Source organism: Nannospalax galili, unplaced genomic scaffold, assembly GCF_000622305.1.
Source record: "Nannospalax galili isolate Female #2095 unplaced genomic scaffold, S.galili_v1.0 scaffold257, whole genome shotgun sequence".
In the NCBI taxonomy this organism is placed as follows: domain Eukaryota; kingdom Metazoa; phylum Chordata; class Mammalia; order Rodentia; family Spalacidae; genus Nannospalax; species Nannospalax galili.
The window spans coordinates 3,625,147-3,641,697 of NW_008340854.1; the positions used below are offsets into that span (position 1 = coordinate 3,625,147).

Genomic DNA, 16,551 nt, shown 5'->3' on the forward strand with positions numbered 1-16,551 from the left:
GCACCTCAGGTACAGACCTTCTTCCTCTACCCTGTCTCCATAGCTAGATTCCTTAACCCTGAATAGTTCCCAAAACCTTCTTTGTACTTTCTGAAACCTTCCCAAAGCATTCTCCCAATAAAGAATGAAAGCATTCTTCCAGCTGTCTCAATCATAGGCTGGGAATAACATAAGGCCTTGAATTTTCTGTATAAAATGTTTATTTGGGCATAGTTGTACATTTCTGGGAAAAATCACAAAGATGGTACAGAAAGCCCATACCCAGATGCTCCTCTCATCTTTGCCTTGCATTGGCAAGGCACATTTGCCACATTCCATAAGCCAGTATTGATTCATCATGATCTGCTTTGTGATATTCTGAACACTACCACTAAACCATTCTCCATTCAATCTCCTTAGTTTCCTTACCTAATGTCCTTTCCCCATTCTAGGATAATGTCTACCTTTAGTGGCCATGTCTTCTTGGCTGTGACAGCTTTTCAGGCTTCCCTTGTTTGGACAGTTTGGAGGTGTGCTATAGAACACCCCTCAGCTAAGACTTGTCTAATGCTTTCCTCATGGTTAGGCTGGGCTTAAGGTTTGAAAAGGAAGACCACGGAAGTAAAGCGCTCCTTTCATTATTCCATATCAACAGTGCATGCTGGCAACATGACTTTCACTGTTGATGTTAACTCTGACACATGGCGGAGGTAGGCCAGGCCTCTCTCTCTGCTAGGATAAAGGTCTTTCCTCTGCTTTGCATGCCATGCTATCTGGAAGGCACTGTGCACAGTCACTTTTAAGTTATCCTCTTTGAGTATTCACATCAATCATTTGGAATTATTCTACATCAGCATTTCCTATTTTCCCTCCCATTTGTTTATTTAGTCTGTCATTTATTTAGGCAACCATGGACTCAAAGATACTCATTTTATACTTTGGCTAATAATTCAATACAATTGTACTCATTTTACTGAGCAAATGAGTCCATTTTTAGCCAGTGGAGCTCTTTCACTTGACTTCTGGGTCCCTTTGATATACTCCTGTTATTCTTTTCTCCTCCTCCGTTTCCTCCTCTTCCTCCTCCTCCTTCTCCTCTTCATTTTCTTCTCCTTCTCCTTCTCCTTCTTCTTCTTTCCCTAGTACTTACCTAACATCCTAGAACTAGAAGATTCTCTAGACTCATCATGTGCATTTCCTGAAACGGTCACTTCTCCAACAAACTCTAGTTTCTTTTATTAGAGAGCAAAATTAAGAGTCTCCTAGCTCTACCAACTGAGCTAGCCAGGTGTCCTGAGAGAAAAATTAGAATCCAAGGGGAGCAGAGAGGTGTAGGGGTATATGTGACCAAAATACACTGCATTAAATTCTCAAGGAATTAATTTTTTTATAATTTTTATTTTTAAAATTTTTTTATTATTTTTATTTTATGTGTATGAGTGTTATACCTTCACGTAGGTAAGTGCAGCTGTGTCATGCAATGCCCGAGGAGGACAGAAGAGGCTGTTGGATCCCCTGGAACTGGAGTTACAGATAGTTGTTAGCTGCCATGTAGATGCTGGGAATTGAAACCCGGGTCTTCTGCAAAAACAGTGTTCTTAACCGCTGAACCATCTCTCCAGCCCCAAGGAACTAATTTTTTAAAAGTTGTTTTGTTTGTTTGTTTGGGACAGGGTCTCAGTATGTAGCCCTGGCTGACCTGGTAGTCACCTCCTTGTAGATCAGACTAGCCTCAAACTCACAGAGATCCACCTGCCTCTGCCTCCTGAGTACTGGGATTAAAGGCATGTGCCTAGCAATAAAAATATTTTCTAAAAGAAACCAAGACCTGATCTTTGGTGTGTTTATTGTTGCTGTCCTTCCTTCTAGACCCTCTCATCTGACAGAGCTGGGAAGCCCAGTGGGCATACTAAGCCACATGTACATCTAATTAGACACCACACATAAATATTTCTGCATGAAACCACCTGTATCTACATTAAAGTAGTCCTGCTCTCACACTGAGATTACAACTTTAATTCCATATCCTAAAGATCAGGCTAGCCTTCTCCCCTTCCTCACCTATAACCTCTCACTCCCACAGTGAGGAACCTGACACCTGCCATTTGCCATCCATTTACCCATTTCTTCAGTTTCTATATACATGTCCAGCAGCTTTGGCTTCGGACTGGTTAACCCTTTCTCCATAGGAAAAGTTTTATTAACTTGAGTACAGTGCTTAGACATGGTTTCTTTTACCACTAGTCTTACATTCAAGTTTATTTAGGTCAGAACCAGCACCCTCCACACACACAGTCACATCAATGACATTGTCTCACACATTTGCTATTCAATTAGTTTTGCTCTGTTCTGCACTCCATCCTAGCATCTTCTGACCACATAAGAGACTTTTAAATTTGCACAAAGATTCACTCCTTGTACTGTAACATACTGTGGGTTTTGACAAATATCAACAAATATGGACAAATGACCACAAGTGTCATGAATCCACCATGGCAATATAACTCAAAATAATTGCACTCTCCTAAGAAAATCCCCAATCTTCCACTGGTCTCATGTATTTAAACATTTCTTCAAGTCTTTATGCACATAGTCTCCTCTAATCTACAAAGCAATCCCAAGGGTTTGGAAAAGCAGAGAACTCCACTCTAAAGAGGAGGACAGTGAGACTCGGAAGTGCAACAGGCTTGCCTCTAGCCGCAGGGCTGGTAGACCCTAGACCAAGCCTGTTGCTTTGTTCCTCTTCTACAGAGGCCAGTCCTAGTCTCTAGAGGTAAGGGGAAAGGGAGATAGGATTGGCTTTGCAGGAAGCAGAAAAGTAGGCCGTAAGTGAAAGAGGGCCATAGGCAGACAAACACCTGAACTCTAGCTCTAGTTCTGAAACTGATTTACCAAGGGACCGCAAATTAATCACTTCCCTTGGCTGGCCTGCTTCTTCCTATGTAAAAGTGAGAGACAAGGTGGTATTCATGTCTAGCTGGCTGTGTCTATCTTTGGGCATGAAGGTGACTCGCCAGCAGGGAGGTTCAAAGGGATCAGCTAGGAGGGGAAATGGCTGGAGAAGTTGGGCCTAAACCAACTTCAGAGAATCAGGTCCAAAGTCAAGTCAATGGCAGACTTCCCAGGAGTCAGGATGGATGCATCCAAGGTGGTATCTCCTAAGTCGACCTCCTACCCTGCCTCTAACAAGCTCTCCTGGTGGTGAATGAATCAACAAATATTTTTATAACCCATTCTAAATTGCAGTCCAAAACCAAAACCAAGCTGCAGTCATGACTTACAATTTTTTTAAGATTTATTTTTTAAAGATTTTTTCATCTTTTATTGTGTGTATGTATGTATGTATGTAGATATGTACACATGAGTACAGTGCCATAGAGGCCAGAAGGAGGCATCAGATCTCCTGGAGCTGAAGTTACAGGTGGTTGTGAACTGGGAACCAAACTCAGATCCTCTGAAAAAACAGCACGTGTTCTTAACTGCTGAACCATGTCTCCAGCCCCCATGATTTGCAACTTGTGAAAACAAAATGAAGACAAGCACAAAATAAACCAACGCATTCAGCATAATATTACTCTCAACTCTTGCTCTGATTATATGTATGGTTAATAAACCAAAATGGAAAATGTATGGGTCAAAAGAGACTAGAAGCTGCTGGCCAAGAAAGCCCTCTTGCTATCTGTATCATTTACCCTTATCCTAATCCCCATGAGATATTACCCCTATTGTTCAACTATTTTCCAAATACCTCAACTGAGGCCCAGAGAGGTGGAATGGAAAACTCATGGTCTCCAAGCAGGGATGGGGTGAGGACAGAGTTATAAAAATACTCAGACCCAGCAGGCATTTCCTGCATTTGCCTGCTTCACACAGTCTGGAGCAGCACAGCCCATAGAAGAAGGTCCAGAGTGGAGACGGCTGCCTGGGCCCCTGACTGACTAGGGAGGACAAGGGGCCATTCAGATGCAGTGGTTCTTCAACCAGCACCCAGCTTCTCTGGGCTATCAGTGAGAACACTCTCTGGCCAGGCCTCTGGGTTCCTTGGTTTCCCTCCACACATGAGGGAGCTACATCTTCCTAGCACACAGACCACCATGGCCAGGACCCTTTCCCCAAGACCATGTGTTTCATCTCCAGTCTGTTCCTTCAAAGGTTACCATGTCAGAACAGCTCAGACAGGGAAGAAGGGCAAGAAAAACGAAGGGCAGGGATTTCCCTGAAGTCCAATTTTTCTCACCAACCTCTTCCTGCAACTGCCCTACGGTGAGCCAGGCATCTCTGCCGGGCCTCAGTGGGGCTCAGTACCACTCAGTGACTGGGGCCAGGGGCCCCAGAAGAATCATCTAGCAGCCTGGTGGGAACCTGACTGTAAACCTAACCACTGCCCTGGAAGAAGAGCCCCAGACATCACTTCAGGCCGCCACTCAAATGCCACCCACCAACCCAGAAAGGAGAGCCCTGACCACCCTCCTCACCTAGTTCCCAACACCCTTTCCTGGCTTCGCATTTTCCTTAACCCTCTCCACTGTCTAACAGCCCGTTTCCCTTCTCTGTTCACCCACAGCCCTCCCAACTAGAACACGCACAGCAATCTTCACGTGGTCCGTGGCTTTTCCCTACCGCTAAGAACATAGTCTGGTACATAATAAGCACTCAATAAATATTTGAGATGAATAAAAGAACTAAATTCTTGGGTCCCACAATGGTCAATAGGGCCATTTCTTGACTTGACTTGCCCAGCATTCTTTGCCACATCTTCTCTAATGAGCAGTTGTTCAGATTCAGTGGTGGTTGGACCAGACTCAGCCAAGCACAGCCTAGGCCCTCTCCTTAGCCAACCCTCTGAGGCTAACAGCTACCCTCAAGACTGAGAGTTGAGGCACTCTGGCCAAATGATATAGCTTCCTAAGGCTCTCTGGCAGCCCCTGTGCTCAAAGGCTGCTGGGATCGGGGACACACACACACACACACACACACACACACACACACACACGCACCCTTCACAGCCCAGGATGATGCCCATTTCAGATGTGCTCTCACTGTCTCAGAGCTGTCCCCACTACAGGGAGGCCAGAGCTTCATCCAACACCATTCAAGAGACAAAGTTGGTTCCCAGAATAGTTTTCCTCCCTCCTTCCCTGCCTGCCTCCCTTCCTTCCTTTCTTCCATAGCCTTATGTGTGTTACCATTGAGCTATCCCTAGTTGTCCCATAACTTTCCTGATTTCCTTCCATTTATGAGAGGTCAAAGCCCTGGGGTCCCCAGAAAGGCAGGAGGGAGACTTGAGGCTGCCAGGCTAGGGCAGCTGAAAGATAAGTTGGTGCCCCCCATCCCCAAGTGGATCCCATGAATGAGGAGGTTGATGCTGGTTGTAAGAAAGGTTCAGGGAACAGACAGGTTAAGCCTCAGAGCGTAGGAGAGACAGAGCAACCTGGGGAGACACGGATTAGATAGGGAGAAAGCTGGAGACACACAGAGTCAGAAAATCACAGAAAGTGGCGGGTCAGTGGTCGCCGTCAGCGGGGACACAGACAGCGGCGGCCGGATGCGCGCAGCAGAAGCCGGGCAGCCGGGTGCAGAAGCCCGGGGCTGAATCGGCCTCTGTTCTCCGCGCTGCACTGAGGGGCTTTCTTCCAGGCTGTGGGAAAGTGGTGGGCGAGCGCGCGGCCGACCGCCTTGTGGACGGTAATTAGCCGGATTAAGGCGGGAGCCGCGCGGCCAGGCAGGCCGTGCAGGGGAACAAAAGGCCCCTCTTTTGCCCGCGCAAACGGGGGTCGTGAGGTCAGCGGGCAGGGTCCCCTACGAACCAGACGCCTGGATAACGAGGCCTCTATACATCTGGCCGGTTTGCATGCTGGCTTCAGACCCCTGGCTGGGCTTGGGGTCTTGGGGGTAGGGGTGGGGGTTAGGAAGAGGAAAGAGAGAGGCAAGGAGACAGAAAATAGGGACCCCACCCACCTCAGTAATAACAATAATGGGTGGCTGACTTGGATAATAACTTTCATTGAGTGCCCAAGCCAAGCAGATTATCATCTCATTTAATCCTGACCCAATCTTGTAAAGCTGTCAGTGGGGGCAGACACCTGTAATCCCAGCATTTGGGAATGGGAAAGAAGAGGATTGGGAGTTTCGGGTCAGCCTGAGCCACACAGTGAGACCCTGTCTCAGTGAGATCCTGTCATATCCATGGATTTTAAGGATGAGTGAGGTGGGATGCAGACAGGTCTCATTGGAAGGAGGTGTGCCTCACACAACCACTGGCAGGTAGTAGGCATCCAACAATTATGTGGTGTGTGAGTGGGTGGGTGAGCGAGTGGGTGGGCAACACATTTGGCAGTAGAGCTATAGAGTGCCCTGCTCTCACTCCCTTCGTCACCCATAGCCTGGGAAGTTTGGGCAGTGGAGGCTCCCAGCCTGCATGAGGTCCACTCCCTTCAGGGACAATCAGTCAGTGCTGAGGCCACTTACCTGGGGCGGTGTAGGGACAAGGTTAGGGGATCAAAGGAAGAGAGTTGCTCTCTCAAAGCTCATGTCTGCAGCTATAGGAGGGGAGCCTCCAAAGCACAGGGCAGCAGGAAGGGCCCGTGGTACCATAGAAGCAGGAAGAAGAGTAGGGACCTTTCCTCATTGCTAGATCTTCTAGACTCTCCTGAGGGCCAGAAATGCTCTGATTTCTGTGGATGCCATCCTCCAGCTGACCAGGAATCTTTCCTCACAGGAGATAATGTCAGGACCATACACTCCTGCCCACTGTGGCAAGGAGGTGATAGGCACACCAGAGGAGGGCAGGCTGGCCTGGTGTGAGGCAGGATCGTGGTGACTATGGCAAAGACTGCTGCACATGTACCATATGGGCCAAACTGGCTTGCACCTGAGCTTTTCTAGAAAAAGAAGAAAGTTAGCCTTATAGATGGGATTCCCAAGTTGGGACAGATGGTGTGGGCACAGCAGCATAGGCAAGGTCTAGTTCCCTCCTTCTACGCTCTGAGAATTTCCAGGGCCCTCCTGCTAAATCTCTTTCCCCCTCAAGCTCAGTGAGTGAAAGCAGTGTTGAAGTTCATGATGTTGGATGCTAAGCCCTGCCAGGACTCTTGTGCCCTGTTCTAGGCTGTCTCCATGCAGAGGACACAGTATCTGCTCTGGGATCTGCAGGCCAAAGAGGGCTCAGGTAGAAGGTCTCCAGGCCAGTGGAATCTGAGTGACCACACTCATGGCCAGGGGACAGACATTATGACACCTAGCTCAGCTGAGGAAGCTCAATGGACCATGGAACAAGGGTTTTGTCCTGGGATAGCAGCACTGGCTTGACAGGCTTACCCTCTTCCTGTCCTCCTTTATACCCAGTCTCTTCTCTGGAGTATCTCCTTTTTCAAACACAAACTTCTCCCCTGATAGCTATTTCCTCTAACTCCCAAGAGAGGCTTGCCTGGGTGGAAAAACGCTCCAGGCTTCTGGAGCTGGGGGTAAGGAGAGATGTGGACTCTGGACTAGTGACTAAGAGTGAGTGTCAGGACCCTGTCTCCTCAAGGAGCCTCAGAGTGAGAAGAAAGGAAAGGGAAGGCTTAGCAACAGGGTGACTCCCCTCAGAGAGGAGAAGAAAGTTCCTCAGGGCAAGATGGTTTAGCCAGAGCCCTGTAAAGGAGCCTGATAGAGGAGCAGGAGCTTAGACCTCCACACCCCAGTGACTCTCCATTTCCTTTCCAAAGTTTCCCCACTCTTCCTTTCCCCATAGTCTAAGACAGCCCAGCCCCCTCGGCATGGTAAGTGCTTGCTTCCTGCCCTGTCCCTAACCCACTATGGCAGGGACAGATTAGGGATCAGGGGCTCTCCAGAGAAAGCCACTGAGAATTGTGGGAAATGTCTGAAGCTGCCTCAGTCCCTGATCAAATTTCTGAGCTCTGAGTTCCCAGTAAGGTCCAGAAAATGTCAGAGTCTGCCCCTGACCCTACTCCCCTCAACACCTCTACTTAGCACACAACCAGCTGGGAACTCAAGTTCCCACTCTGGAAGCCCCAGGCTGCATCCCAGCCCTTTCCTCCCCTGGAAGGAGGAATTTTTATTCCAAGACTCACGGCCCATCACCATGACCTCTTACCCAAGCCTCCAGCTAAAAGGAAAATCACTCTGAGAGGTTCCCTTCCCCCACTCCCATTCCATCTTCTGGGCCACAAGTATGTTCATGGGTCTCCTGGCTTAGAGATCATCAAGTAACAACATGGACACCAAGGCAGGCTTAAGTCTAAAGTGGGGCAGCGGTGTGGGGGCTATTGCAAAGAGATACCTACTTATCCATGACAGTGATGTCACCATAAGACATGTATGTGAAAAGACAAATGTGTACGTTCGAAGTGCAATAACCATCACATTCAGGGCTGATCCAAGCAGGCTTTGTGACCCGCTGACAGAATAAGGAAGACAGCAGAGTGGCGGCTGGACTCCAGCAAGCTGCTATTCAGAGCTTCCTTCACAACGGAGCCCTGGAGAGTGGAGCAATCTTCATCTAACTCCTCAAGTGACAGTGGTCAAGACCCCTAACAGGCAGAGAACATAGTTCAGTTGGTAGTGTTTGCTCAGCATGTGCAAAGCCGTTTTCAATTCCCACCATCGTATAAACCAGATGTGGTAGTGTATATCTGTAATTCTAGCACTTGGGAGATGGAGGCAAGAAGACCAGACATTCAAGGTCATCCTCAGCTACATACCAAGTTCGAGTAGCTTGAGCTACATGAAACCTTGACTCCAAAAGCTTACCAGCACAAATAGAGCTACTTAGCCCATCTTGGTCCAGGTCCCCTCAACATGTTGATCAGGATCTTGAGTGTAGATGTGGGTAGTAGAATTCTCAAATCCACAGACCATTAACATTTAGAAGAGTAGGAAATATATTAAACAATGAAACTGAGCCCCCAAAGTAATTTGGTCAAGTCGAGTGACTAGGCCACATTTAAAGAAGTCTAGGGCTGGGGAGATGGCTCAGTGGTAAAGCTCCTGCTGAGCAAGACTGGTGACCTGAGTTCAAATCCCTAGAACCCACATAAAAGTTGGACCAGGAAGCACATGAATCTGTAATCCTAGCACACTCCTAGAGGGAGATGGGAGGCAGAGACAGGAAAAATCACCAGATACTCACAGACCACCTAGTGAACAACACGAGAGACCCTGTCTCAAACAAGGTAGAAAGTGAGGAACCACACCTGAGGTTGGACAATCCAAAATCCCTGCCCCAGCACACACTTGAAAAACAGTACTAAACAACAACAACAAAACAGATGACCACAGGGATTCGGACCCTGTGCCGACTCTGCTCAAACAGCAATTCCATCTCCAGGCACGTTAAAGGAAGTCTTATTTTGTGTTAATGCTTTTTCACTTTGTTTTATTTTGTGGGTATTGAGAATTGAACCCAGGGGCTCCTCGCACTTGCCAGGCAAGTGTTCTACCACTAACCTACAATCCCATATTTCCTATTTTGTCCACTCTTATTTTGAGAGTGGTTTCACTAAGTTACCCAGGCCGAACTCATTCTGTAGCCCAGGCAGGCCTTAAATTTGCAATCCCTCTAACTCAGCTTCACGAGTAGCTAGAATTATAGGTGTGTGCCATCAGGCCTGACTTGTGTTAATTTCTTGCCCACCATCTGACCATTCACCTCCAAAGCCTTTGTAGCTTCCTAAAACTTCAGACTTCTGGGCCCACCCATTCTAGTCAGTGAATCTATAAGGATGTGGCCCCAGAATATTCATTCTCAGTCCCATCCTAGGTGACTGAGGAATCATCTTCAGGTCTTTCTCCCAAGCTAAGCCTCCTGCTAGAACCTTCTCTCTTCTAGCAAAGTTAGGGGACCCCTCTCTGCTAGAAATTCTACTCTGCCAGCTTTCATCCCAATAGGTTAGGACCCTGCCCCTACGAATGGCCCTATCAGAGAAGATTTTAAAGATGAACACAAGCTGGTTTATAGCATAATTGTGTTGGGGCACTGGGTGGAGACACAGGCTGAACTTCCCAGACAAAGAACAAGGCTTTATCATATTGCCCAAGGGCCACGATCCAGCTCAGCCTGAAGCCGTGGAGAGACTGAGAAATAAGCCATTTGTTCCTCTTTGGCGTGGGAAGAACTGGGGTTGGGGAGGCAGCCTGACCTGAATGTGAGTGCCGGCTCACCAGCTGTATGACCCTGAACATTGACTTCATCTTCTCTGAGGCTCAGCTCCCCCTCTGAGACAGAGACACATTCCTCACACAGCTGTTGTGAAAAGTAGTTGAAATAATGTAAGGAAAGCTCCCAGGCTGTTGCTTTTTGAATGTGTGAATGGATAGTTAAAAAGTGGGTGGATGGGGCTAGAAAGATGGCTCAGCAGTTAAGAGTGCTTGCTGCTCTTGCAGAGGACCTGAGTTCAGTTCCCAGCACCCACATTGGGTAGCTCATGACTATCCATATCTCCAGTTCCAGGGGATTTGATTCCCTCTTCTGGCCTCTGAGGGCACCAAGTACATACATGGTACATATACATCTATGCAAGCACTTACCTCTACACATAAAATTAAAAATTTTAAATGTGGATGGATGGATGAATAGACAGACAGGCATTGATGGATTATTCCTCCTTTCTTGCAGACAATCAGTCTGTGCCTCTGTACTAATTACTCCCACCCCCGTAGTCCGTCCATTCCCCACCCCACGCTACCCCCATGACATCTTACAGATGTCCTGAGTTAGGGTCCGTGTCATGCATCCTAGGGAAAACTTCATTTTTTTTCCCTGTTCTTGCCCCACCCTACCTCTGGGTCCCTCTCTCAGCCACCATGCTGACACCAAGGCATTCTTGTCTGGTACCAAGACCTCCCATGCAAGGTAGGCATTTATCAGGACACAGCCCTCACAGGTCCCCTTGAGACAGGCCAGCAGCAGGTGTCAGGCTCAGCTCAGGGTACCTTTCCGGCCAGCATTCAGGCACAGTTCTGTCTCTAGACCGGCCAGCACTTGTTCAGGAAAATCAGCTGTGTGAATGGGACATAGAGCTTGGGTCTTAGGATTCAGAGTCTAGGAAGAAAATTAGGAGACAATTAGGAGGTGGCCATTGCTTAGCATGAGAAAGCACTCCCAACTGGCAAAATTGAAGAAGCTTCATGAAGGGGGTGACATTTTAGTCTTCAAGAATGGATGGATTTGGAGCTGAAAAGCTGGGGGAAAAGCATTCTCAGGAGAGGGAGCAGCCTATGCAAAGGGGGAAGAAGGTAAAGTAGGACGGTTAGTTCCATCTGGCAGAAGCATAGGGAAGGGAATCAGATTAGAAGTGAGATGGTTTGGAGGCTATGAGACTGTGAAACCAAGACCTTCTAGAAGAGAGGCCAAGCAGAGGCAGGTGCCATGGGTAGGGTGGTCTCTCCCTCTCCCCTCAAGGCTCAACCCACAGCCTTTTTCTGTGGCCCTCTTTCTTTTTAAAAATATTTTATTTATTATTTTTATTTTATGGTATGAGTGTTTTTGTTTTTTTAACCTGCATGTATGTAAATGCACTCAAGTCATAAAATGCCCATAGAAGCCAGAAGAGGGCATTGGATCCCCTGGAACTGGAGTTACAATTGGTTGTTAGCCACCATGTGGGTGCTAAGATTCAAACCCAAGTCCTCTGCAAGAGCAGCCAGTGCTCTTAACCACTGTGCTATCTCTCTAGTCCCCTGTAGCCCTCTTTCTGACTCTAGCCTGAGTGCCCAGGAAAGGAGTTACTCACTGGGCCTTCAGAAATTCAGAGCAGCATGGTAGGCCATGTTTGGGGGCCATCAACATTTATAAAGCTGTGCAGACCGTTACTAGTTACAAAGACGTATGTGGAGAAACGCCAGCCTTGCACATTCCATTTGGGGCTCTGCAGGTACCTGCATAAAGAAGAGGCGCTCTCAGGCCCAGACACAGGCGATTTTTTTGGTCATAGGTTCCCCCACTCTCTGAAGCCTGTAAGTGGCAGGTCTGTCCCCCACCCCACCCCCCTGCACTTTCCCCAGCTAATCCAAGCCACACAGAAAGCCGCCAGCCCGCCAGCTGGTCTTATTTCAGTGGAATGTTGGCATCAAACTTGAGATCGGAAATGAACTCATTATCTGATTATTTTTATTTATGAAAATATAACTGCTCTGGGAGAGGCCTTTCTTGAATAGTTCTCTAAGTGGATGAGTAATTCTCTCCCCTTCACATATATACACACATATTCAGAAACACATATGCAGAGCCCTTTTCATACATACATACACACACAGAGCAGCTCCATGTTCCAGCAAATGCTTATCTTCAGGTGTACGTGCATCACGTGGAGATGTGTTCTGATGTATAATAAGCTCCTCTGAGAGCAAGGACTTTGTCTCTTTTATTCACTGTGGAAACCCCAGTGATACATAATAGGCAATTAGTAAATACTTGCAGAATGATTGAAGAAATAGTTAAGTAATAGATACTTATACACACAGAAACATTACTCAGACACACACTTACAGGCACACACACCCAGCCTCTCTCCATTCCAAGAACAAAGTCAGAGAATCCCTAATTTTACAGCCTGAAGTTGTCAAACTGTGAATACAGCTGTTATTAGTTGAGAATGAACCATCCATAACTTTCCAGTAGGGATGTCCACTGTCAGTTGCTAAGAGGCCAACGTAGTGTTTCCCCTGACCTGCCACGTCTTTCTCATATGCCCAAAGTTATCCTAGATCTTCCCAACCTAAGACTGAAAGCTCTTGTCTTGCCAAGAAAGCCTGAGGGGTTACTAGCAGGAACTGTTTTCCAGGAATGTTCTCTGAGAGCTGCCCCCTCTCACTCACAGCTGGCTCACAGGCAGGTCCTGGCATAGAGTCTTGAGTAATACCAGCCCCCCAGGCTTGTGCTCACTCCCCTACCCCTCCAGCTCATGGCCATGACCCAGGCTATCCTGTGAATATACCCTCTGGGAGCAGACAGGGCCAGAGGCAGGACTAGTTGGCCAGGCAGAGGGGGAAGCCTACAAAAGGGTTATCTGGTGAGTCTTCTGTGGGGAGAATTCCCATGTGGTCTAGGATAGCACTTTGGCTGTCCCTAGGTATCTCCCCCATAGAGGGGTACCTGCTGTGGTTGAAAGTGTAGGCAGAAGTATCACCTGAGTTGATGATCTCCCTGTTGGCCACATGGTTTCAGACAAGTCATTGACTGTGGAGCCCCAGCTGCCTCCAGTATCTTAGACAGTTGCAGCCATCCTGAGCCCCTGCCTGCCTCCCCACCTGAGGCCCCACTAACTTCTGACCTTCACCCCAGCCCCAGAAAAGAGACAACCAACAGCTCCTCTTAACCATATTTCAAGCCTTGTCACGTGGTCCCTTAAAAATGCAAGTGCTCCAGGGTATGCAGTCAAGTTCCTCACAACCATTAATGTAAAATTGCTACCTGGCATGCCCAAGAAGCTGTACCTAGTGGGCACCAAAAGGCACACCAGCTTGTTCCCCAACATCATCCTGCCCCAGAGCCTAGCCAGTGAGGATTCCACTCTACATCCCATACCCAAAAGAAACAGATGCTTGTGTCTACGAGTATGCATACAGATGACTATTTTAATCATGGAACCTCAAACAGGAACAACCCAAATACCTGTGACCAGGGGTGCTTAAAACAACTATGATGGCTCATATACTGGACCACTAGGCAGCGATTAAAACAACAAAAAGCATCCGCTACATACAATAGCCTGAGTCTCCCAGGCATTATGTTGAGTAACGTAAACCAGACACAAAGACACCATCTGATACCATTTTTATGAAGGTCAAGAATCTACAGTGGTAAAAGTCAGCCTCTGGGGGTGGTCTCCACCCTAGATCTTGAAATGTCTGATGCCTTGGTCTGTGGTTACAGGGACATAGACACATGAGTGACAATCCAGCCAGCTGTGCACTTAACAGCTGTTCAGCTGTTAGATGGATTCAGTTGTGTGTAAATTATCCTGTAGGATGGACCTAAGTCACAGAGGATCTAACCCAAACAGAAAGGAGTTCTGAGGAAGGTTCACATGGGGTTTATGGGAGGAAGATCAGGGAATAAGAGCAGAGTAGAGCTGATAGTAGGAAAGATAAAGCCCAGAACATTCTCCCTAGACAGAGTGAGTGAATGTACCATGGAGGAGCTGCCAGAAAGATCAGGCAAGGACCTGGTCAGATCCCTTCAGTAGGTGTCCTGCACATGTGCCATGAGATTAGGATTTGGGGTGGAAACAGGCTTCAGAGCACACTGCCTCTTCCCCTTTGCTTCTCTGCCCACAGTAGACAGAGTCTGAACCCCAAGTCTCTCTTTTAGCTCCAGTGAACAGGTATACTCAATCTGCTCAAATGTGCTTGACTAAAATGTGTAAAGGAGGGGTTGAGAACTTGGCACTGTTGGTAGAGTACTTGCATAGCATACACAAAGCTCTTGGTTCAATCCCCAACACCATATAAACAGGACATAGTGGTGCGTGCCTGTAATCCCAGCATTTAGGAGATGGAGGCACAAAGAGAAGATGTTCTTATCATACTCAGCTTCACAGTGAGTTTGAAGCCAGCCTGGGCCATATGAGACCCTATCTCAAACACGTGTAAAGGAGGGAACTTGTATCTCAAACTAGAGTCCTAGAAAGTCTGTCACCAGAGAACATTCTAGAAAAGAGGTTGCCATCCTCTAGGCTCCATTCAAAATGGTCTATGGGCCTGTGAATGGAAGTATGTGTGTCTAGGTGTGTGTCTCCTGTGTGTACTGTCTCCTTATGCTCAATTTCCCTGTCTTCATATAATTCAGTTGCTCCTAATCCTGGCCTGCTCCTGTCCAGCGTCCCTGACCTCCTCCATGGATACCCTAATCTTCCTGCTGCCCCTGAACTCTCCTACCTTGCCTCTGGGGTCTCATTACCCTTTCCACAACAATATGGAGAGACCAAGTTCCTGTTCTTTTTTGGTTCCTTTTTACAAGGAGCCCAGAGAAGATGAGAGCTAAACTTAAGACATAGCTTTCAAGTGTCCTTGTAGTCAACTCCAAATCTCATCATGCTCTGGGTTCTAAAGTCTGACCATAGCTAGCAGTGGCATTAGGGCTGATGAAAATTGGGGGTCCTTTGGAGGGCAGAATCACCAGCTTTCCTGCACCCATATGAGCTTGCCAAGCTATGACAGGATGTGAATACATCCTCCACCCCTTCAACTCTAGAATGATGGAGGACACCGGAGCCAAATGCAGGACACTGGGACTCCACATCCCAGACTCAGCCTTGTCTTCTCTCTGGACAGCCTCTGCTTCAGCCAGGCTAGTAGCTTCATGAAGGCTTCAACAAGCCATTCCCATGCCTCCTCCCTGAGTCCCCACCCAGCACCGACGTGTATTGCATATAACCATGGTGCCAGGTGAGTCAGTTTCCCCAAGGTAGCTGCCCTTCTTTGCTCACTCCCCAGGTGAGGAAACCTCAATTGAGAAATCAGGTGGCTTCTCTGGTATCACACAGCCGGTGATCAGTGGAGTCAGGACTTGAACCCAACCCAACAGTCACTGGCACCATCAAGTCCTAACTGCTACCTCCTGCCCTAGAGCCCAGCACAGCTGATCCCCTCATGACCAGGTGTAGTGTGTAAGGACAAGAGAACAGGTTGAGAGACAGGCTACCTGGGCTCAGGACTCCAGCCTCTTTCCTTCCTGAGAAGAATCCTGAGCCTGTTCCCAACCCTTCTGTACCATCTGACTAGGCTACAAGTGGGTGAGGCCCTCACTGCTGCCCATTGCAGTTCTGGTGGCTGCCCAGACCACCAAAGGCCTCACACTCGGCCCAATCTAGAGATGGAAAGTTGGCCAAGGGTATGACGGAAGGCAGCCATTAGTGGGGGCCTGCTCCAAAGACGGCATGGGAACCAGGGAGTGAATGTCACACTACCTCTCCACACAGTGGCCAGCATATGCACAGACTGTGTGGAGGACCCTGAAGCTCACAGGCCCTGCTCCTCCAGCTCACCCTGAACCCCCACCACATGCTTCTACTACACCCTTGAGTGGATCCCACTGGATAATCTTCCCTGAATCTCAGTCATGTATTTTCCTTCCCCATCTAAGCTATGAGCACCCTGAGATCAGGGAATCTATTGCCTACATCGTCATCTCCTTGAAAACCCTGCCTGACAGGCTGTTGCCTATGTCTGGCTCTCAAAGTCGCCTGAAATGAGTGGAATAGGGTTCAGGGGCTTCAAGACTATAACTTCAATATTTGGTTTTCTTAAGAGGAGGAAAAGGAGCAGTATGAAGGGAGTGGCTGTGAACTTGGAGGCAAATGTATGCAAACCACTGTGCAATGATATGCAGATGTGCATGCTGGATTTGTGGGAAGGAGGCCTGTGACTTCACAATTCTGGTACTGGCGGGCTTTGCCCTCTGAGGGGCTCCATGCCTGCTGGAGATCTTAGGATCTCATGTGGCAATGTCTGGGAGCTGACCACCACACAGCATCCAGGCGCCGGTAGAAACCATTGGGAGTAATGTCTTCTGATCCTCTGTGAAGCTGTTCCCACCCACCAGGGCAGACTAGCTGATGGGAGGCTGAGGAT

The 16,551-nt window shown here is 48.1% G+C and overlaps 2 long non-coding RNA genes across 2 annotated transcripts in view; both read right to left on the minus strand.

The window, feature by feature from the left end:
- The window catches only part of LOC108490995, a 59,787-nt gene that overhangs the window by 37,079 nt on the left and 6,157 nt on the right, over positions 1 to 16,551 (minus strand). The window lies entirely within an intron of this gene.
- On the minus strand, positions 3,436 to 10,938 carry LOC115070825. Its single transcript, XR_003849950.1, has 3 exons — positions 10,759 to 10,938; positions 8,265 to 8,510; positions 3,436 to 3,494 (listed from the first exon to the last, which is right to left on the minus strand). It is a non-coding gene; the product is annotated as an uncharacterized LOC115070825 (long non-coding RNA).